The sequence below is a fragment of the Capricornis sumatraensis genome, chromosome 6 (assembly GCF_032405125.1).
Source record: "Capricornis sumatraensis isolate serow.1 chromosome 6, serow.2, whole genome shotgun sequence".
NCBI lineage: Eukaryota > Metazoa > Chordata > Mammalia > Artiodactyla > Bovidae > Capricornis > Capricornis sumatraensis.
The window spans coordinates 26,710,349-26,735,619 of record NC_091074.1 but is presented as its reverse complement, the minus strand read 5'-3'; positions in this window follow the sequence as shown (position 1 = coordinate 26,735,619).

Genomic DNA, 25,271 nt, shown 5'->3' with positions numbered 1-25,271 from the left:
TTTTTTTTTGGTTCAATTATCTCTCAGAAGTTTGCTGAATGAGGCAAGGATTATACTGAATATTGTGCAGTGTTTGTAACTTTTGCTGAATGATAAATATTATTATGAAAAACTACAATAAAAATTAAGACTCTTAGTCCCTAGTTCTTGTGCACAGCAATCTACCAAGTTAATATAAATTTAATTTGTAATAATTGCTTCTGTAATACATAAATTATATGGTATAGTATAATAAGTGATAATGGTACATATTACAAAATAAGCTGACATCTTAACAAAAAAACATTCTAACACATAGCTATTAGACTGGAGGAAAATGGTATTGTGAAGTCATTACACTTCCAATTTGCTTAGGAAATGAAACATAATGCATTAATGTCTCTGAATAATTTGTAAGTAAATGAATTTAAAAAATTACATAAATGACCAGCCATAGGTATTTATGTTATTGGGGATAGGAGAGGTGGTGGTAAAAGGGGAGGAGCTGGAACAAAGTCTTGCATTAATAAATGCTTACATGTGTGCTAAGACATCTTACAACATTTAACCAGCAGAGGACTAATGCAATTACTCTGTATTTACTATTTTGCTGATCTGTTTGCTAATAAAATATTATTGCCCAATGACAATGTTGAATTAATTACATGATGCTGCTCTTGAAGATGAGCCAGATTAAATGATAGAATCCAATAGCTGAAAATTTTTTTCATAGATGAACTAGTCACTCTTGTCTCCCAGTAGCAAAATCCCTTTTACAACACTGTATAAAGGGGTTTCATGTTCTTTCTGTCTGTGGCAAATCCTCTATCCAAGCTCCAAATCTGTTCTCTTCATTATCAGAAGCTTCAGTTTGACAGGATTGCAAAGATATCTAAATAAATTTTTAACATCTCAGCCACATCTGTAGTTAAGACTGATCATCTGATAAAGCTCTACTAAAATAAGCAAGGAGATATCTCCTAGACACTCTTGCAAAAGCATTTTCTTTCCTGACAAGAGGGACAAAAGTCTTTCTTTACATATTTTCTTCTATCTGAAATACTGATGTAAAGAAAGAAACCACAGCAGACATCTTGTTGCCTTGAGGGAAAGTCAAAAGACTTGGAAACATTGACCCCTGGCTAAACTACTGATTGGCTAAATCACAGCCAACCACTGCATCACTGACCAAAGACAGGAAGCTTGGAATCCTGCAAGCCCCTGCTCACAGGGCACATTGATTTGGAAACACACTTTGCTAGGCTCATGCTCCTGCATCTTTTTTTTTAATAGTTCATTAAATCATTTTAACAACCTGATGAGGAAACATGGAAACGTTAAATATCTTTTTCTGTTTCTACAGTTGTTCAGTAGCAAAGCTGGGATTGGAACATAGATAATCTGATGAGAGAATATATACCCCATAAATTCTCACCTCTCACTCACTCCCTACACCATCCAGTTCTTTGGCAAATCGTAATGGCCCTGTCTCAGAAGCTGTCAAGTGAGCCTACTTTATTTCCTTCCCATTAGCATCAGTACACTGTGTCTCTCCAGCCTCTACTGAAGGGGACCCTAACATACCACATCTTCTGTATCATCTTCAAACCACAAAGATAATTTTCCAAACACACAAATCAAATCCCATCTCTTTCTTAAAGCCTTCAGTGATTGTAATTAACCAGCCAGTCTCACTTTGTAAATAAAGAAAAATCTGTTAGACCACCTTGCCTGACAAATACCAAGCCACAACTCGAACAACTGATCCCTTTAGTAATTAATAAAACTTTTAATTATATGCCTTAAAAAATAGTGTGATAGTCATCCCTATAAGATAAGATGGAATCAGCTTGCACAAAACCAAGAAACAAAGGTACAACGGCAAGATCCTGTTGATAGGCTGGTTTTATCTGACCCATGTGGTGGTTTTAAAGAGAAATTAAGGTCTGAAGGTCTAGAAACAGTGTCTCTGTATTCCTTCTGGCTGTATTCCTGTATTCCTTCTAGTTGGCTAGAAGTGAATAGAGCTGCCCACTCAACAATTCGCCTTAAGTCCCTGCAATGTCCTTCAGTTTTAAACTTGGCTTCATCTGCTTATTTATAGTATGAGCTGGAATCGTGGAGACTGGAGTGTGGGACGCTAGATCACTGATATTCCAACCTTTAAATTGTTGCAGCTGCAAACTTAGCAGCGGCAGCAGTACTGTCATTTCGGCTTAGTAGCTGCATGTTTATCACTGTGGGGGACATAAAAATGTCTAACAGGTCCATAATTAATAATCCAGATAAGGAAGACTGATGTGTCAAGTATGGCAGAAAGAAACTATGAATTCAGAGAGACCATTCACAAACTACACAAATAAAAATATTAATAACAGTCATGTCACATGACTGTTATAAGGATGCAACAGTAAAATAACATGAAAGCTTCTAACAGTCTGCCTGGTATCTATTTAGGTACTTAATTGGACTGAGGTTTCTTATTATGTGATAGGTATAGAAAAAGTTACAGAATCTCTTTGAGAATCTACTGAAAGCATGAACATTCAATCCAAGGGAAATAAATGTTTGTTTACTCAAAAAGATTTTTTTAAGTGATTTTAGGTTCTTAAGCCACTTAGAGGACACTGAAGTAGATCTTAGGATGATATTTGATATAGAAAATTAAAATAGCGTTCTTCGTGCACATGGTTTTAAAATAGCAAAGCATGTCATGAAATGGTAAAACAGTCTAAAAACAAACAGATCTGTATCTGTAAAACATAAATTAAAAAAATAAAATAACCAGGTAGCATTTGATTGTTGTAAGAGAAATGCATTTATCCCACAAGAAAATTAAGGGTGTTTGTAGAGTGTTTACTGTAGTGTTCTCAAACATATTAGAAAAATTATAATAGTTTGATTTCCAGGCACATAACCCTTGTAAAGACATAACCAGGTAACAATACTGGAGTGGATTGCCATTTCCTTCTCCAAAAAAAGACACAATCAGCTCTCACAGAAACAATTTTGTAATTAATCTCATCGATATTTTTCTCAAGAATCATACTGCTATTATACCACTGTTATACAAAACCACAGTTTCTTTCAAATATCATTATGAAATCATTTTTCAATAGATTAGGTTTCAATGAGGAGGTTGCCACTTCGTACTTGAGGGGATCTTCCCAACTCAGGGATCAAACTAGCATCTCTTGTGTCTCCTGCACTGGCAGGCTGATTCTTTACCACTAGTGCCACATAGGAAGCCCACATATAAACATAAGATATTATAATTAAGTTATTAATGAATCTCATGCAACAAATTATATAAGTAAAAACACTGGCTTTGTAATTAAGATCTAAAACATCTAAAATGGTGTTCTGAAACAAAGATGTGAGTTTATACATTCATCAAGTCGTGGAAATCTATTAACAGGTCACAACTAGATTTCAGGCTGCTGATGTTGATAAGATTTCACCATCAACTAAGTCCATTCCAGATCACAGACACATCTCTCTCTATTCAAACAAAATGACTCCTAAGAGTGAAGAGGTTCTGAATGAGCCTCCCCAAAATGAATCACTTTGGCATGGTATTTTAAGCTGAAGGCAACTGCTCTTGCAGAAACTACCAGTTCAGTTCAGTTCAGTTCAGTTCAGTCATTCAGTCGTGTCCAACTCTTTGCAACCCCATGAATCGCAGCACGCCAGGCCTCCCTGTCCATCACCATCTCCTGGAGTTCACTCAGACTCATGTCCATCGCGTCCGTGATGCCATCCAGCCATCTCATCCTCTCTCATCCCCTTCTCCTCCTGCCTCCAATCCCTCCCAGCATCAGAGTCTTTTCCAATGAGTCAACTCTTCACGTGAGGTGGCCAAAGTACTGGAGTTTCAGCTTTAGCATCATTCCTTCCAAAGACATCCCAGGGTTGATCTCCTTCAGAATGGACTGGTTAGATCTCCTTGCAGTCCAAGGGACTCTCAAGAGTCTTCTCCAACACCACAGTTCAAAAATATCAATTCTTCAGTGCTCAGTCTTCTTCACAGTTCAACTCTCACATCCATACCTGACCACAGGAAAAACCATAGCCTTGACTAGATGGACCTTAGTCGGCAAAGTAATGTCTCTGTTTTGAATATGCTATCTAGGTTGGTCATAACTTTTCTTCCAAGGAGTAAGCGTCTTTTAATTTCATGGCTGCAGTCACCATCTGCAGTGATTTTGGAGCCCAAAAAAATAAAGTCTGACACTGTCTCTACTGTTTCCCCATCTATTTCCCATGAAGTGATGGGACCAGATGACATGATCTTCGTTTTCTGAATGTTGAGCTTTAAACCAACTTTTTCACTCTCCTCTTTCACTTTCAGCAAGAGGCTTTTTAGTTCCTCTTCACTTTCTGCCATAAGGGTGGTGTCATCTGCATATCTGAGGTTATTGATATTTCTCCCAGCAATCTTGATTCCAGCCTGTGTTTCTTCCAACCCAGCGTTTCTCATGATGTACTCTGCATATAAGTTTAATAAGCAGGGTGACAATATACAGCCTTGACGTACTCCTTTTCCTAGTTGGAACCAGTCTGTTGTTCCATGTCCAGTTCTAACTGTTGCTTCCTGACCTGCATATAGATTTCTCAAGAGGCAGGTTAGGTGGTCTGGTATTCCCATCTCTGTCAGAATTTTCCACAGTTTATTGTGATCCACACAAAGGCTTTGGCATAGTCAATAAAGCAGAAATAGATGTTTTTCTGGAACTCTCTTGCTTTTTCCATGATCCAGCGGATGTTGCCAATTTGAGCTCTGGTTCCTCTGCCTTTTCTAAAACCACCTTGAACATCAGGCAGTTCACGGTTCACGTATTGCTGAAGCCTGGCTTGGAGAATTTTGAGCATTACTTTACTAGCGTGTGAGATGAGTGCAATTGTGTGGTAGTTTGAGCATTCTTTGGCATTGCCTTTCTTTCGGATGGGAATGAACACTGACCTTTTCCAGTCCTGTGGCCACTGCTGAGTTTTCCAAATTTGCTGGCATATTGAGTGCAGCACTTTCACAACATCATCTTTCAGAATTTGAAACAGCTCAACTGGAATTTCATTACCTCCACTAGCTTTGTTTGTAGTGATGCTTTCTAAGGCCCACTTGACTTCACATTCCAAGATGTCTGGCTCTAGATTAGTGACCACATCATCATGATTATCTGGGTTGTGAAGATCTTTTTTGTACAGTTCTTCCATACTAAGCGCAGGGAGCGGCAGCGGCGGTGGGCTGGCGCACTAAGCGCAGGCGGCGGCGGCAGGCCGGCGCAGTAAGCTCAGGTGGCGGCAGTGGCAGCGGGCCCGCACACTAAGTGCGGCTGAGAGCTACCCTACGTCCGAAGCCAGGGACAGTGGCCCAGAGTGCCAGGCTGCGATGGCGCAGGAACAGCCAGGAGGAGACACCCAGCGTCCGAAGTCAGGGGCGACGGCTGAGAGGAGCTACCCCGCGTCCGAGGTCAGTGGCGACAGGGAGGAGCTACCCCGCGTCCGAGGTCAGGGGTGGCCGGAGAAGCCACCTTGTGCCCGAGGCCAGGGGCGGTGACCCTGAGGAGCCACCCCAAGCCCGAGGCCAGGGCCGGCGGCCAGGAGGAGCAACCCGAGGAGCAGTGCCTGAGCAGGCACAGGAGGGCCTAGAGGAGCTATCCCATGTTGAAGGTCAGGAAGGGCAGCAGTAAGGAGATACGCCTCATCCAAGGTAAGGAGCAGGGGTTGTGCTTTGCTAGAGCAGCCGTGAAGAGATACCCGACGCCCAAGGTAAGAGAACCCCAAGGAAGATGGTTGGTGTTGCAAGAGGGCATCAGAGGGCAGACACACTGAAACCATACTCATAGAAAACTAATCTAATCACACTAGGACCACAGCCTTGTCTAACTCAATGAAACCAAGCCATGCCTGTGGGGCAACTCAAGATGGGTGGGTCAGGGTGGAGAGATCTGACAGAATGTGCTCCACTGGAGAAGGGAATGGCAAACCACTTCAGTATTCTTGCCTTGAGAACCCCATGAACAGTAGGAAAAGGCAAAATGATAGGATACGGAAAGAGGAACTCCCCAGGTCATTAGGTGCCCAATATGCTACTGGAGGTCAGTGCAGAAATAACTCCAGAAAGAATGAAGGGTTGGAGCCAAAGCAAAAACAATACCCAGTTGTGGATGTGACTGGTGATAGAAACAAAGTCTGATGCTGTAAAGAGCAATACTGCATAGGAACCTGGAATGTCAGGTCCATGGATCAAGGCAAATTGGAAGTGGTCAAACAAGAGATGGCAAGGGTGAACGTCGACATTCTAGGAATCAGCGAACTAAAATCGACAGGAACGGGTGAATTTAACTCAGATGACCATTATATCTACTACTGCAGGCAGGAATCCCTCAGAAGAAATGGAGTAGCCATCATGGTCAACAGAAGAGTCCAAAATGCAGTACTTGGATGCAATCTCAAAAACGACAGAATGATCTCTGTTCATCTCCAAGGCAAACCATTCAATATCACAGTTATCCAAGTCTATGCCCCAACCAGTAACACTGAAGAAACTGAAGTTGAATGGTTTTATGAAGACCTACAAGACCTTTTAGAACTAACACCCAAAAAAGATGTCCTTTTCATTATAGGGGACTGGAATGCAAAAGTAGGAAGTCAAGAAACACGTGGAGTAACAGGCAAATTTGGCCTTGGAATGTGGAATGAAGCAGGGCAAAGGCTAATAGAGGTTTGCCAAGAAAATGCACTGGTCATAGCAAACACCCTCTTCCAACAACACAACAGAAGACTCTACACATGGACATCACCAGATGGTCAACACCGAAATCAGATTGATTATTTTCTTTGCAGCCAAAGATGGAGAAGCTCTATACAGTCAACAAAAACAAGACCAGGAGCTGACTGTGGCTCAGATCATGAACTCCTTATTACCAAATTCAGACTCAAATTGAAGAAAATAGGGAAAACCGCTAGACCATTCAGGTATGACCTAAATCAAATCCCTTATGATTATACAGTGGAAGTGAGAAATAGATTTAAGGGCCTAGATCTGATAGATAGAGTGCCTGATGAACTATGGAATGAGGTTCATGACATTGTTCAGGAGACAGGGATCAAGACCATCCCCATGGAAAAGAAATGCAAAAAAGCAAAATGGGTGTCTGGGGAGGACTTACAAATAGCTGTGAAAAGAAGAGAGTCGAAAAGCAATGGAGAAAAGGAAAGATATAAGCATCTGAATGCAGAGTTCCAAAGAATAGCAAGAAGATATAAGAAAGCCTTCTTCAGCAATCAGTGCAAAGAAATAGAGGAAGAGAACAGAATGGAAAAGATGAGATCTCTTCAAGAAAATTAGAGATACCAAGGGAACATTTCATGCAAAGATGGGCTTGATAAAGGACAGAAATGGTATGGACCTAACAGAAGCAGAAGATATTAAGAAGTGGCAAGAATACACGGAAGAAACTACTGGAGGCACCCCATTATTTTAGCTCTTGTGCTGTTCACAGTCGCTCAATCTTGTCTGACTCTGTCTTGCTCCTCTGTCCATAGGGATTCTCCAGGCAAGAATACTGGAGTGGGTTCCCATGCCTTCCTCCAAGGGACCTTCCCGACCCAGGGATTGAACCCAGGTCTCCCACATTGCAGGGAGATTCTTTACCAGCTGAGCCACCAGGGAAGCCCCATGTTAGCCTTATTCAGCCCTTATTCATCCCACCCATTCAACCTACATATCTTTGTTTTCCTTCTGTTTCTGGCTTAATTGTACTCTGAAAATGACTGCTGTCTAGCTAAGATCATACTATATACCTGGTGCTCACCCCTCCAAGACAACACTCCCTAACTCCAAGACAACCCTTTCCTTTGGGAGCATCCTTCATTCCAGAAGGAATGTCACCTGAGGATGACCTCAAAGACCACTGGGACCTGTTCTGGAGTCACCTGACTCCAGCCCTGATGACCTCAATGTCCAAAGGGAGAGGAGAATACAAGACCACATCTGAATCTTCTGCCCAATTTACCACCCTAAAAGGATTAGACTTCTTCCAGCTTCCCAGGAAGGTGGGCAGAGTCTTGAGAGCATTAGCTGGCTGTGGCACTCATTCAGTTCAGTTCAGTCACTCAGTCATGTCTGACTCTTTGTGACCCCATGAACTGCACCACGTCAGGCTTCCTTGTCCTTCAGCAAATCCCAGAGTTTACTCAAACTCATGGCCATTGAGTCTGTGATGCCATCCAAGCATCTCATCTTCTGTCATCTCCTTCTCCTCCCGTCTTCAATCTTTCCCAGCATCAGGGTATTTTCAAATGAGTCAGTTCTTCACACTAGATGGCCAAAGTATTGGAGTTTCAGCTTTAGCGTCAGTCTTTCCAATGAATATTCAGGGATGATTTCCATTGGATCTCCTTGCTGTCCAAGGGACTCTTAAGAGCCTTCTCCAAAACCATAGTTCAAAAACATCGATTCTTCGGAACTCAACTTTCTTTATAGTCCAACTAACATCCATACTTGACTACTGGAAAAACCATACATTTGACTAGATGGCATTTGGCAATGTCTCTGCTTTTTAATATGCTGTCTATGTTGGTCATAACTTTCCTTCCAAGGAGTAAGTGTCTTTTAGTTTCATGGCTGCAGTCACCATCTGCAGTGATTTTGGAGCCCCCCAAAATAAAGTCTATCACTGTTTCCACTGTTTCCCCATCTATTTCCCATGAAGTAATGAGACCACATGCCATGATCTTAGTTTTCTGAATGTTGAGTTTTAAGCCAACTGTTTCACTCTCCTCTTTCACTTTCATCAAGAGGCTCTTCAGTTCCTCTTCACTTTCTGCCATAAGTGTGGTGTCATCTGCATATCTGAGGTTATTGATATTTCTCCCAGTAATCTTGATTCCAGATTGTGCTTCATCCAGCCCAGTGTTTCTCATGATGTATTCTGCATATAAGTTAAATAAGCAGGGTGACAATATACAGCCTTGATGTACTCCTTTTCCTATTTGGAATGAGTCCGTTGTTCCATGTCTAGTTCTAACTGTGGCTTCTTGACCCTCATACAGATTTCTAAGCAGACAGGTCAGGTGGTCTAGTATTCCCATCTCTTGAAGAATTTTCCAGTTTGTTGTGACCAACACAGTCAAAGGCTTTGGTGTAGTCAATAAAGCAGAAGTAGATGATTTTCTGGAACTCTCTTGCTTTTTCAATGGTACAGCAGATGTTGGTAAATTGATCTCTGGTTCCTCTGCCTTTTCTAAATCCAGCTTCAACATCTGGAAGTTCACAGTTCAAGTATTGTTGAAGCCTGGCTTGGAGAATTTTGAACATTACTTTACTAGCATGTGAGATGAGTACAAACTGTATGGTAGTTTGAGCATTCTTTGGCATTGCCTTTCTTTCGGATGGGAATGAAAACTGACCTTTAGCAGTCCTGTGGCCACTGCTGAGCTTTCCAAATTTGCTGGCATATTGAGTGCAGCACTTTCACAGCATCATCTTTTAAGATGTGAAACAGCTCAACTAGAGTTCCATCACCTCCACTAGCATTGTTTGTAGTGGCACTCTTTACCTGGCAAAGTAATAAAGCTACACCTTTCTACTCCTCCAAAACCCTGTTGCCATATTTCCATTGGCATTGGTGAACAAAGACCAGGTTTTCAGCAACACAAACCAGATTCAGCAGCCCCAAGACAAACTTTTACCTTTCCCTTCACTTCCTGGAAGAATTTAGATAGGAGGTATGGCCCAGAGAGAGCATTATTACCCGGAGATAATGTTTTATTTTAATGGCCTACCTGTGTGGCAGGAAAAACGTGTAATTACCAAATGTCTGCTCTTCTTATCATTGTGTAAAGCACCTTCTTCCCCTTTCAAGGCCCAGGACCCTGCCCCATTCTTTAGTTCAAAACAGCATTAAAGTCTCAACTGTCTGACTTGTTCTTGGGTCTCATTGTCCTTGTGGAGTCCTGGTAAGTAGGTAATTAAATGTATTATTCTCTTGTTAATCTGTCTTATGTCAATTTGATTATTAGACAAGCCAACGAACCTAGAAAAGTGAAAGTGAAGGTCACTCAGTCGTGTCCAACTATTTGCGACCCCATGGACTATACAGTCCATGGAATTCTCCAAGCCAGAATACTGGAGTGGATAGCCATTCCCTTCTCCAGGGGAATCTTACCAACCCAGGGATCAAACCCAGGTCTCCCGCACTGCAGGCAGATTCTTCACCAGCTAAGCCACAAGGGAAGACCAAGAGAAGGGCAGAGGAAAAATGTTTCTTCCTCAACAAGAGCAATAAAAATATAATTAGGAAGGAGATATTTATATAGGAAGATATGAGGAAAAGAGGATGAAAACTTATGGAGTCCCTATTATATATAGGACTCTATATTAGATTATCTAACTTCATAATAACCTTGGGAAATAGTTATTATTATGCCTATTTTAAAGATAAGAAACGAAGGTTGTACAGGTAGTCAACAGCAATACACTTAGAATCAAACAAACCAAGGGGATGAGGGTAGTAATCAGATGTTAGTGATGAAAGTGCCATAATGTTATTATTGACTGGTTTTAAAAGGTACCCATTGCACATATAGGGACAGCAGTTTAGAATTCTTGGCAGTCTAGTTATGTAATTATATGGCCACTGATTGTAAGCTTGGCCAGAGTTGTAAGAGTGAATGGATAAGACTGATCACAAAAGTGTAAATACCTGAGCGACTCACCACAGCATGTTTTTCAAGGAGCTTCATAATACTTTTTAGAAGCCAAGCATAAACTGATACATGTGTATCCAACTAATCATAATATTTCACAAAGAAAAACTAAATCCCTAGATATTTGATTTCTAGAATTAAAAAAAAAACATATTGCACTATAAAACTGCCTTTAAAATCTCAGAAAGAAAAATATTCATTGGGAGCCAAATCAGATAAGTGGTCTAGATTCATGCTCAATTGAGTGATACCAGTTGCTTTGCCAACTTGCTAAATCTCAACGCATTTGCTAACTTGAGTCCACATATTTTTTCCCTCCTCTGCTACGCTTTCTTCTGCCACTTTGTCCTTCTTTCTTTTGTGTCTTATTATCATAAAATGAACATACCACACAGGTTTGCTATTTCTTAAAAATGTAAATGGAGATAATAAAGTCTTCATTGGATGTCAGACTCAGGCTGCTTTCCACCATTTACAAAATACTGGGTTCATTTTCATATGAAGTATTGGAAATTGGGGGAGTTAGATCGCATAATGAAATGTCCTAGCAGGCTATTCCTTCACGGAAGGCCACTGACAAATTTTATGGCCTTGGATCCAGAAATAAACACCATTCGGTGCCTGTTTGTATAGTCAGGCTATTAAGTGCAATGATTTGTATTTCCCCAAGAGATTCAGTGCCTTAAACTACAGTGCCTTGTGTTTGCAGCAGCTTGGCAGGAGTTGTGTGTGTGTGTGTGTATATGTATATATATTCTTGCCTGTATAATCCCATGGATGGAGGAGCCTGGTGGGCTGCAGTCCATGGGGTCGCTAAGAGAAGCACACGACTGAGCAGCTTCACTTTCACTTTTCACTTTCACACATTGGAGAAGGAAATGGCAACCCACTCCAGTGTTCTTGCCTGGAGAATCCCAGGGACGGGGGAGCCTGGTGGGCTGCCGTCTATGGGGTGGCACAGAGTCAGACACAACTGAAGCGACTTAGCAGCAGCAGCAGCAGCAGCATCAGGGCACAATACTTCCTAGTAGGTATGAAAGAGAAAAGGTGGGATTGTAGGGCTTCACAGAGCCCCTGGTAGATATAAAGCATGTAAAGCATATTGAACATCAATCTATTAATAAACTTCATTGAGGCAATTTTCCTCATGGATGAGGCTGTTTACCCCATTCTGTCTACTCTGTGCTCTGGAACTCTGGCCAAAATAGTTTAGACAGTTATCTCTAATAGTTCTGACGTATGCTGTGCTTAGTCCCTCAGTCATGTCTGACTCTTTGTAACGCTATGGACTGTAGTCAGTCAGGCTCCTCTAACCATGGGATTTTCCCAGCAAGAGTACTAGAGTGAGTTGCCAGTCCCTTCTCCAGGGGATCTTCCCAACCCAGGGATCAAGCCCGCGTCTCTGGCATCTCCTGCACTGGCAGGTGGATTCTTTACAACTGAGCCACCTAGGGAGCCCAGTAGATCAGAAGAGGGTTCTTTAAAAAGAATCTTCTAAAGATAACAAAAAGTACTTCATAACAATGATTTAATTGCTATTCTGAAATAAGCCTACAACTATTCTACCAAGAATTTCCCAGAGTGAAGAGACATATTTTTAGGAAAATACATTTATAAAAATTATATGGCATAGGATAACTGTCCTCTAAAAATTGGTAAAATCCATTGTCAGTTAAATATGGCTCTTATTTTCTAGCATTTTCTATCCTTCATCCTTTTGTGGATGCCCTGTGCTGTTTATATAATTCATTATTTCGTGGAAATTCTCTTGTAGGTATAGCCCTTGTTGTGTTAGTTTACATGATTGCTCAAAGTTTACTTAACATTGTAAAGCAAATATACTTAAATTAAAAATAAATTTAAACCAATACTATATTTTTGTATACATTAAAAAAATAAAATGTTCTCAAATTTGCATAAAAATATTTTCCTATTTCCTTTGAAGAATGCTGGATGCCTGCTTTACATATTATCCAAAAGATGATTTTCCTTTTTTTTTTTCATTTCTTTTCAATCCTGTGCCTTTCATCTTCCTGAATACTCTGTTTTCTGACCTCTGAATACCTTCAGTGTCATCTAATGAACTGCGGGATAGTCAGGAGAATTGAAAATTCTCTGATAGAAGGAAGATATTTTTCAGTGGGTTCCAGGTAGATGATGAATCCCCCAAACTGGACAGAAATACATGCCATGGGATACCATGACCCCCTCCTCCTTTACTCCTCCATCGTCCAACACTGATCTCCTGGAGGGGATTCTAACTTAAACTTTAGCCATGCATACCTGGGGCCAAAGTTCACAGACACATAATACCTTACATCACACAGGAATTGAATTATGATGCCAGGTTTAAATATGATGTTTACAAAGCTACAATTTTAAACTGTTGTCTGTACTTTCATTGAGTAGCTATTATATACCAGGTATTGTACTAGGTGCTGGGATGCAAAGATAAGATCTGAAAATCAAAGGAATCACTTTCTATGGCAAGATATATACGTACACACCTACACATCTATATCTATCTACAGAGTATACTGTCAAGGGCTAAAACATAGACATATAAATTGAGTGGCTTTAGAATTTGAAATCATATGGTATCAACAGATACAAAACAGAATGTACTTCTTAGAACAAAACATGTTTCTAAAAAGAGATAAATGACCAAGAAATAAGGTAGAAGAAGCCATTTGTGAGTGTGTAGTGAGGGAGACATTAAAACTAAAAAATTGAATAAATGAGTACACCTGAATCTCTACCTACTGTTAGTTCTTAAATGAAACTATTACATCAAGAAAAATGAAGAAAATCACAGAGGACGCAGATGCTCTGACCAGCAAAAAACTTAAATATATTTAAGCTTGTAAAACAACCAAAAGTTTGGTATTAAAGTTTGATGACAGAAATTCAAATTTTTAATTTAGGTAACAAGAAACAGGAGAAATCATTGATATTTCCATTTTTAGGTAGATAGCCCAATTTTATGAACACTTTGGTGGGATATGCATTTACTAGCATTTATTGAGCAAGTTTTACGTATCAATGAAAATGCAAAGAAAATACTGGGTTTTTTTAAATAAGTGTTGTTTTTTAAATAAGTGTTATATACTTTTTTCTTGATAGAATCAATATCCTTCATGATCACTTATGGGAATTTCTCCCATTGTTCAGTTGTAATTATGTGACAATTTTTATATGGACTGCACTCAGTGAAGGCTATATCTCAGCATGCTTTGGTCACCTGTGTCTCACTTTGGTTTTCCAAAACAAATGGAAGCAGTGATATATTTTATCTCTTTGCTTCAAAATCACTGTTGACATTGACTGCAGTCAGGAAATTAAAAGATACTTATTTCTTGGAGGGAAAGCTATGGCAAACCTAGATAGCATATCAAAAAGCAGAGACATTGCTTTGCTGACAAAGGTCCATATAGTCAAAACTATGGATTTTCCAGTAGCCATATATGGGTGTAAAAGTTGGACCATAAAGAAGGCTGAGTGGTGAAGAATTGATGCTTTTGAATTGTGGTGTTGGAGAAAACTCTCGAGAGTCCCTTGGACAGCAAGGAGATCAAACCAGTCAATCCTAAAGGAAGTCAACCCTAAATATTCATTGGAAAGACTGATGCTGAAGTTGAAGCTCCAATACTTTGGCCACCTGATGCAAAAAGCCAACTCACTGGAAAAGACCCTGATGCTGGGAAAGATTGAAGGTGAAAGAAGAAGGGGGCAGAAGAGGATGAGATGGTTCAACAGGATCACTGACTCAAAGGACATGAATTTGAGCAAACTCCTAGAGATAGTGAAATACAGAGCTGAGCCTGGCTTGTTTCCAGGCCACGGGGTCTCAAGAGTCAGACATGAGTTAGCAACTGAACAACAACAATCTCACTTTGTATAACATTCACATTCTCCCATGCAAACTCTGTATTTTCCCCTTGTCTTATCCTATGACTAACATTAAAATCCTTGCAAAATCTTTGTATCTGTCACACATTTTTTTCCTTGCTTCCCTGCCCTCTGCCACCCCCTAATTCATTCAGCAGCTTCCCCAAGTCCATCATGGATTCAGCAGGCCACACTGTGCAGCTGATTCTTAGATTGGTTCTGGAAATCTCAACTGATGGTTTTGGGCTTCCTTTAAATGTGCTTTTCTGTCGTGTGTAGCACTTATATAGCATCTCATGTGAGGAAATCATACATAGTTTATTTAAAAGCCCCTCAGCTCCCTTGCGGCAAGAACTGAGCACAGGCTGCTAAATCGTTGAGTGCCTCTGTTGTTTGCTACAAATCATAACATCAAATACAGCATCAGGCACACTGAGGAGCACCCCAAAAGCAATTTATGCTGATGAACCCCAGCTATTAGCATAGGCAGCACTGGCTCTGTCAGCCTTGCTGAAAGCTAGATTGGGCTAGGAATATAGGATTCAGAGAAGAGAGGGAGCTCTCAAATCTCTAATGGCTTGACTGGGGTATAATTATAGCAGGTATGCATGTATAAATTATGTTTAACATTTTCACAGTACAATCACATTTGTGCTTTTCAAGAGCCTAAAGAAATGAATAAAAGAGAGCTACTAGGGATCGAGATAACCCCAGGAATCACAATTCCCCATTAAAGCTAACCAAAACAATGACACCGATGAAAGTGAGTTTTCGGACTTGTTGGGATTATAGTATTGAAAGTCGGATGCTTTTACTAAAATAACAACTCCAAAAATAAACTCCCAGAAAAACTCTGTACAGGTGGCTGTTACTAAGGAAGTGAAAAAAGTAAGCAGACTTTTATATTTCCCTCTACTTTGATTCTTTCAATGAAAGATGAAGGTCAAAACTGCACATCCCTTTTTGGGATATAATGGGAAAGACTGACACAACTATAACAACGCTGACCATCAGAGAGCTCCATCAGCACCAATCGCTCTAAGTCAATATCTAACATTATCTAACAATCAGGTATCCCCACAGCTGAAGTCAGAAGTGCTGCAGGTCTAAGAGAAGAGGCATGACAACATGTTCAGCAGGTGAAGTGGCACAAGGGTTTGAGGCCATGGCGCTCAAATCAATATCAATCAATTGTGAAACAAACGAGAAGCTAGTCATGTCTGACACAGATGTCATATATTGTATAATTGAATTCCTGATGCCACAGCAGAAGCCTCCACTTATGTCCTTTTATAAAACATATCAGATTTTAAGTTGTGGAAGAAAATCACTATTGGAAGTGAGCAAGAGGTATGACAGGAGGGCCATGGATTCAAACTGGTGTAAGGAAGAGGGAATGATCACAGGCAATATTAAATAGACATAGTTTTCAGGGAACTGAATGGAGTTCTGTAGCTTGGAGCACTTGGAAAATCTTTTATCCAGATACACTGTAAAATCTATAATCTAGGAATATTTAATTCTCACACTTAAAAAATGACAGCAATGTTCCAAAATATTAAAACTTGAACTTTCTAAATTTGTCTCCTAAGAAAGAAAACAACACATTTCTAACCATGGTCTTTGACCAGCTGTGCTGATGAAAAATGACTTAGATTTAAATCCCAAGTTTCCTTCATCTTTAAGTGCTAACATATTTTCAGCCACAAATTCAGGACAGATCCTAATGCTGACATGCAGGATTATAAAACTTTGTTGAGGCTGTCTGTACCAAGAGCTAAAATAATGATTTGTCTCATACTGCTTTTCATTTATGTCATAAAAGAAACATCAAAGTTTGTAGTCACTTTTCTCCTACTTTGTTTTTTTTCTTCTTCTTTTCTTCCCCTCCCTCCATTCCTTTCTTCCTTTCTTGTCCTAAGAACAATATTTTGCAAAAGGTCATTAAGATATTTTTGAAGTTGAAATATCATTATTCACAAAGATGGTGCATCCTTCTCTTCTCCTAAATCTGACAGGTGTATTTCCACAGTAATACATTTTAGAAGGAAAGTAAAAGCAATCATTTGTTTCTCTCTTGACAAACATCTGAAAAAAAAGCAACACAACCCATTTCAAACTATAGCTTCAAGTTTTCCTGTAGCATTCCTTTGATAGAATGTGAGACATTCCAAGAAACATGCATAAAATCTATCCAATGTGTCTTTATTGCACACCCATTTTTATTTGATTATGGGACCTACAGAAGGCATGGCAGCCACTCTGTAGGGCCCGAAGGACAGAACATAGAGCCAGAGTAGTTTATTCTCTTGCCTTGAAATTTGACAGAATTTGTCTTGCTAGCTTTTGGACTTGCTTGGAACCTGTGACCATTTTCACACTGGTCCTTTTAAAATGGAAACGTCTGTTCTATCCCTGTTCCACCATTGTATTTTGGAAGTACATAATTTATCTGGCTCCATAGGTTCGCAAAGAGTCAGACATGACTGAGTGACTGAACTGAACTGAACTGAACTGATAGGTTCACAGGTGGAGAGGAATTTTGCCTCATGAAGAATCATATTTTAAATCACACCCATATCTGGATTTTGATGGTATTTAGATAAGACTCTGATCTTTTTTTTTAATATAAATTTATTTATTTTAATTGGAGGTTAATTACTTTACAATATTGTATTGGTTTTGCCGTACATCAACATGAATCCGCCACAGGTATACACGTGTTCCCCATCCTGAACCCCCTTCCCTGCTCCCTCCCCATACCACCCCTCTGGGTCGTCCCAGTGCACCAGCCCCAAGCATCCAGTATCATGGCATTGAAACACGTATAATATCATATATTAAACCAATCGCCAGTCCAGGTTCAGTGCATGAAGATTCTGATCTTAAAACTGTTGCTCAAATGGGTTAAGACTTTTGGGACTGTTAGTATTGAAATGGATGTGTTTTGCAGGTGAGAAGAACATGAATTTTGTAATTTCAGAGGACAGAGTGTTTTTAACTCAATTTATCCCCTCCAATTCATATGTTGAAGTTCTAACCACCCAATGTGACTATAACTGAAGACAGAGCCTTTAAAGAAGTAATGAAGATTGAATGAGATTATAAGGGTAAAGCCCTAAACTATTAAGACTGATGTCCTTATCAGTGAAGGGATGTGCTGCACACACAAAAAGAGCAGGCCATGTGAGGATGTGGTAAGAAGGCAGTCATCTGCAAGCCAAGAAGAAAGGCCTCAAGAGAAACCAAACATGCCAACACCTTGATCTTAGATTTCCAGCCTCCGGAACTGTGAGGAAATAAATTTCTCTTGTATAAGCCAGTCAGTCTGCGGTGTTTTGTTAAGGCAGCCCTAGAAGACTAATAAATCCTGAAAGGTGGAGAGAAGGTGGTACTCTCAATAGGAACTTGGGACTCAAGGAACCACATGGCAAAATTGGTAACCCAGAAATGCCAATGGATAATGATAAAATAAGCCTTACTAAAAGCCTATCCTCCCTAGCCAATGGTAACAGAAAGGGGAAGTCTGGGCCACTTTCTAAAGATAAAAAACTTTAGATAATAACTGTTTTTCTCCTGCCAATGACACAGAAAACACTGGCTCTACTCACACCCCTACTAGCAAAGGCTGGAAAACAGATGTCCACCTTCACAAAGGTTTTTTTTTTTTTTTTCCTTAATTTATTTTTAATTGGAGGATAATTGCTTCATAACATTGTATTGATTTCTGCCATACATCAACATGAATCAGTCACAGGTATACATATGTCCCATTCCTCTTGAATCTCATTCCTACCTCCCATCCTATCCCAACTGTCTAGGTTGTCACACAGCACTGAGTTGAGCTCCCTGCATCATACAGCAAATTCCCACTGGCTATATATTTTACATATGGTAATGTATATGTGTTCATGCTAAATTCTCATTCTGTCCCACTCTCTCTTCCCCTACTGTGTTCACAAGTATGTTCTCTACATCTGTGTATCCACTGCTACCCTGCAAGTAGGTTCATCAGTACTATCTTTCTAGATTCCATATATAAGTGTTAACAGATGATATTATATTATATTATATTATATTCCTCTTTCTGATTTACTTCTCTCTGTATAACAGGCTCTAGGTTCATCCACCTCATCCACCTTCACCAAATTTTAATAAGACTGAGTGGGTGACAAGATATTCATTCTGAGCTCTAAAAAGGTATATCTACTCACCTCCCTCTGCTGTTGATGTGATGTCAAAAGAAGCTAAGTGGACAGTTAAGACACTCAACACCACCCAGTGGTAAAAAAAAAAAGCATACACTGAAGGAACCAGTGGATGCCATATGGGCCTACTACCATTGCCAGCCACAGGGGTCTCAGCAGAGGTATAGGAGGGAGCCAGAACTCCTACTCCTGCCCAGCAGTAAAGGGAAGCCCCCCGCCTCATTAGCTATCAACACTGGTCTAGTATGGAACATGGATTTCTACCAGTGCCTCACAGTAGGCAGTGTTTCCATTTCCTCTATCAGATTGGCATCACAGCCAATCACATAAAACTGAAGGGTTAAATAACATCCAAACCATCATAACATAAAAATAATAAATATTATAAAACATCACTCCTAACAATTCCACAAGAATTATTTCATAAGTTTCATAATGATTCAATAATAAAAATTACTTATCACTGAAAAATGTCAATAAAATATAAAAGACAACAAATAAATGCCAACACTAAGAATATAGAAAATTCTAGAACTCTCTGACAAATATTTTAAAGAGGTTTTCATAAAAGTATTTCAAAAATCAATTATAAAAATGGTTGAAAAAATGAAAAAAAAAAAAAGAATCAGCAAAGAAAAACCAAATGAAAATTTTGGTACTGAAAATATAACTGAAATAAACAATGTAAGGGCCAAGGAGCAAAATAAAGGACCCAGAGGAAATAGTGAACTTAGAGTGAGAACAATAAAAATTATCCAATTCTGAACAACAGAGTAAAAATAGACTGGGAAAAAAAAATGAACAAGCCTTTAAGAAAGAGCTAATCTTAAAAATTACTTGGCTGAAAATTTCCAAATCTGGCAAAAGGTGTAAATTTACAGAAATCATGGAGGTCAGAAGGAAGAGACATGGTATTTTTCAAGGGCCACATGAAAAGAACTACCAATCCAAATTTTTATATGCAGTGAAAATATCCTTCAGAAAATAAGGGGTAAAGTAATATCATAAAAAAACATACCTAAATTAAAAGAGTATGTCACCAAACAGCCTACTTTAATGGAATGGGCAAAGGAAATTATCTAAACAGAAGGAAAATGATAAAGGATTCTCACAGCATTATCAATAAAGAAAGAACCAGAAAATAGTAAAAACATGAGCAAATACAAGACATTTTACTTTCCCCCTTGACTTTTTGAAATTATATGTGACAGTTGTGCAAAAATTTTAACATTGTCTGAAGTAGTTGTAAATGAATATAGTAGAAATATTTAAAATAATTATTAAAAGGATAAAGGAATTTAAAGGGAGGTATACTTCTGAGCTTCACTTGAATTGGTAAAATACTGATACCCACAATCTGTGATAAGTCATGTATATAGTACCAAGCAAAAAAACAACAAAAAGTGTATAAAGCGATAAGCTCAAAAGCACTGTACATAAATCACAACAGAATTCTAAAAAACTGTTCATGTAACACACAGAAAGATAGGAAAGAGATAAAAGATAAATAAAAAAGAAAGAGAAGAACCAAGAAATAAAAAATACAGTGGAAAAGAAACTCTAACATATCAGTAATTAAATTAAATGCAAATGGCATAAACACATCACTTAAAAGTCTGGTATTAGCAAGTGGATTAATAAACTCAACCCAAATTCAAGAATCTCATTTCGTATATAACATTACAGGTAGGTTAAAAGTAAAAGGATGGAAAAAGAGAGCTAATTCATGAAAATGACACAAAGTAAATTTAAAAGATAATAAAAATCAGTGAAACAAAAAGCTCATTTTGGGAAAGAGTAATAATATTAACAAACACAACTAGACTGACAAAGAAAAGAGAGTAGGCACGAACCACCAATACCAAGAATAAAACAAGGATTATCTCTAGAAATTTCAGATGTCAAAAGGATAAGGAAATACTACGAGCAACACCAAAGCAATTACACAGATATTAAGCAAGTACCTGAAAATGTTTCCAATATCATTAGCCATTAGGAAAATGCAAATGAGAACCACAATGAAATATCACTATACACACAGGAGAATAGTCAAAATAAAATATGGTCCTAACAACATATGCTGCAGAGGATGCAGAGAAACTGGATCTCTCATTCAGGAAGCATATGTGAACCAGTTTATTAATTTTAAAATATTTATTAAGAACGCTTTTAATAGTCTTTGCCACTTCCCTATTACCCAGATATTGTGCCTCTGAAAATTTATCCCAGAAAAATGAAAACTTATGTTCACCTTAAAATCTGTGCATGAAACTAACAGCTCTACAGTGAACAACCCAGGGTGAAACAAATCATGACCCATGCATACCACAGAAGACTATTCAGCAATCAAAAGTATTTAAGTCACTTTTTTGAAGACTTGGTTTATAGCAGGTACTCAGCAAATAGCATTTTTGCCTAGTAACGTTAGTTGTAATGTTTTGATGGGAAATAGTGAGTGAAAGCAGAGAAGGCAATGGCAACCCACTCCAGTACTCTTGCCTGGAGAATGCCATGGATGGAGGAGCCTGGTAGGCTGCAGTCCATGGGGTCGCTAAGAGTCGGACACGACTGAGCGACTTCACTTTCACTTTTCACTTTCATGCATTGGAAAAAGAAATGGCAACCCCCTCCAGTGTTCTTGCCTGGAGAAGCCCAGGAACGGGGGATCCTGATGGGCTGCCATCTGTGGGGTCACACAGAGTCGGACATGACTGAAGTGACTTAGCAGCAGCAGCGGCAGTGGGTGAAAGATAGTGATGACATTGGTATGCTTGTGACTCCAAACTGGTATACAAAGATTACAAGGAGCTTGAGCTAACACACCTGTGAAGAATTACTGATAGACAAAGTGGGTGGCTACAGATGAATGTGTGTGAATGCCCTACTGGCAGAGCAGGGAACAGTGGCATAGTCACAAGGCACACTTGTAATTCAGCTGAAGGTGAACTCTGTTAGAGTCAACACTGAGTACTCCATGTGTTGTGAGAACAGACATGAGGGATTATGGGAGCTGCACAGAGTAGGACCCAGAAGCTGATGGAACCTAAGAAGTAGCTATACCTTCTATCCCCTTCCTTCACCCTTTCAAAAAACCTAAAGGAAAATGAAGAATGCAGAGCTGGAAGTTTGATCTGAGATTCAGTTAATCAAATACAAATCTGACAAAGAAATCACTGGATTGGACTGAATTTGCTTAATATCTCTAACAAAGAAAGGTAAAGAGTTTGTTTTGCTTTGTTTTTCAGTTTTCAGAAGTTCCCTTTTTTGCCAGCCTAAGTTTTGTAAACTGTCCTAACAGTGAAATGTTCCCTTGGCTGCTCAAATTTGATACTGGTTGCTGGTTTTCTTTAGGTACTAAGGAACAAGGAATTAATTTTAAGTACTATGCCATCCTGCAGTCTCAATTGTGTGGTGAGAAGAGTAACATTGTAGTGGGAGCTAAATGTCACCAGTGAAGCAAAAGGATAATCTATTTGGTTCCCCTGCTGCTGCTGCTGCTGCTGCTAAGTCACTTCAGTCGTGTCCGACTCTGTGCGACCCCATAGACGGCAGCCCACCAGGCTCCCCCATCCCTGAGATTCTCCAGGCAAAAACACTGTAGCGGGTTGCCATTTCCTTCTCCAATGCGTGAAAGTGAAAAGTGAAAGTGAAGTCACTCAGTCGTGTTTGACTCTTAGCGACCCCACCAGGCTCCTCCATCCATGGGATTTTTCAGGCAAGCGTACTGGAGTGAGGTGCCATTGCCTTCTTCGTCGGTTCCCCTAGAGCTCCCTAAAAAGTTCTTAACACATGCCTAAGGTTCATATCATCTGAATAGGCTGGGTGTTACTTTCTACATGCTTCCTTCTGATTTTACTCCTCAATATGCATAATTGCTGGTACAGTAACATATCCCATGACTAGTTTATTCTCAATGGTAAATTCCTTTTGTGTTCTCCTTACAAATAACCAGTTGAGACTTCTTTCAGAATTACTCTCACTGCGAGTACAATGATATTAGTCATATAGCATGTATGTTATTATTATTATTTCTAATAAAATTCATACTGCCTCACTAAATTAGATCAAAATATATTTGAAATGTTGGCTTCTCCATTGTGCCATACTTTTTCCTGGTATATTTGTGTATAGCACATCTGGCTTTGTTAATATTTTCAATTATATGTCAAAAAAGCTTGGGCATATTTCCTTATGTTTCAGGTAGGTGTGGTTTTTTGTGATTAAAATCATATAATAGTAAACAACTTTATAGTCAATTTACAAATTTATTCACTTGTAAATGACAAGTAGTAGTTTTGCTCATGAAAACTGTATGCATTTTGAAGCATTTGTCTATTAAGAAAAGCAAATTTGGACTTTCTACGTCACATATGCTAAACATATGTCAATTATTTTTCACTTAATATATGTATGTAATTTATAATAAGCATTACTCTTTCATACTGTCGGTTTTAAAAGGTATTTTGTCTTTTATTGGATATTTTTTATTAAATAAATGTAGATGGTTTAAAAATCAAACAATACTAAAAGGCTTATAATAAAATACAGCCACCTCTATTTCAATGTCTAAATTCTGCTCTCTAAAGGTAATCCTTCTTAATTGCCTTGTCTAGTTCTTTAGGTATTTGTCTCAAATTTTAAGTGAATTACTTATACTCTAATTGACTTAAAAATTTTACATATTATAAACTGATTTTAATTATAGATAAGATTTAAATATTTTTATCTTTCTGATATAGTTATGAGAGATTTTTAGTTAAAAAAGTCAGCATTCATTATGAGCTATATGCATTGTTTGTACTATAAAGCCAAATATTCATGCATATATAAATACCTTTATTATATTTTTCTGGTAATTTTTAGTAATTGTCTGTGGGGATGTACATGTGTGTGTATAGATATTCATGTTTGTTTATTATCTGCTAGGCTGCAATAAATGGCTCTCTATTGCTAAATTTTTCCCAACTGCTTTATCAGAAATTATTGTTAAGTCACTAAATCGTGTCTAACTCTTTTGCGAACCCACGGACTTTAGCCTGCTAGGCTCTTCTGTCCATGGGATTTCCCAGGCAAGAATACTGGAGTGGGTTGCCATTATCTTCTTCAGGGAATCTTTCTGACCCAGGGATTGAACCCACATCTCCTGCATTGCAGGTGGGTTCTTTTACCACTGAGCCACCAGAGAAGCTTACCAGAAATACTTTCCAAATATTCTCTAATAATATACACTCTCATTTTTTTTTTTACCATTTCTTTTTTATTAATTTTTATTTTTACTTTATTTTACTTTACAATACTGTATTGGTTTTGCCATACATTGACATGAATCCACCACGGGTGTACATGTGTTCCCAATCCTGAACCCACCTCCCACCCCATGTCATCTCTCTGGATCATCCCCGTGCACCAGCCCCGAGCATCCTGTATCCTATATTGAACATAGACTGGCAATTCGTTTCTTACATGATAGTATACATGTTTCAGTGCCATTCTCCCAAATCATCCCACCCTCTCCCTCTCCCTCAGAGTCCAAAAGTCCGTTCTATACATCTGTCTCTTTTGCTGTCTCACATAGAGGGTTATCATTGCCATCTTTCTAAATTCCATATATATGTGTTAGTATACTGTATTGGTGTTTTTCTTTCTGGCTTACTTCACTCTGTATAATAGGCTCCAGTTTCATCCATCTCATTAGAACTGATTCAAATGTATTCTTTTTAATGGCTGAGTAATACTCCATTGTGTATATGTACCACAGCTTTCTTATCCATTCATCTGCTGATGGACATCTAGGTTGTTTCCATGTCCTGGCTATTATAAACAGTGCTGCAATGAACATTGGGGTACATGTGTCTCTTTCAATTCTGGTTTCCTCAGTGTGTATGCCCAGCAGTGGGATTGCAATTTTTTAAGGAATCTCCACACTGTTCTCCATAGTGGCTGTACTAGTTTGCATTCCCACCAACAGTGTAAGAGGGTTCCCTTTTCTCCACACCCTCTTCAGCATTTATTGCTTGCAGACTTTTGGATCACAGCCATTCTGACTGGTGTGAAATGATACCTCATTGTGGTCTTGATTTGCATTTCTCTGATAATGAGTGATGTTGAGCATCTTTTCATGTGTTTGTTAGCCATCCGTATGTCCTCTTTGGAGAAATGTCTATTTAGTTCTTTGGCCCATTTTTTGATTGGGTCATTTATTTTTCTGGAGTTGAGCTGCATAAGTTGCTTGTATATTTTTGAGATTAGTTGTTTGTCAGTTGCTTCATTTGCTATTATTTTCTCCCATTCAGAAGGCTGAGACTCTCATTTTTTATAGAAACCTTCCTGGAGCTCTCTCTCCACCTACTTCATCTCAACTTGATAGTTCTCAAAGTTCATTTGACATGTAGATTTTCATTTATTTGGCTCCCATCTTAGGTCTATTTTTTTTATTGATTCTAATATTTTGGTTTAAAGCCTCATTTTGCTGAATATCCTTCA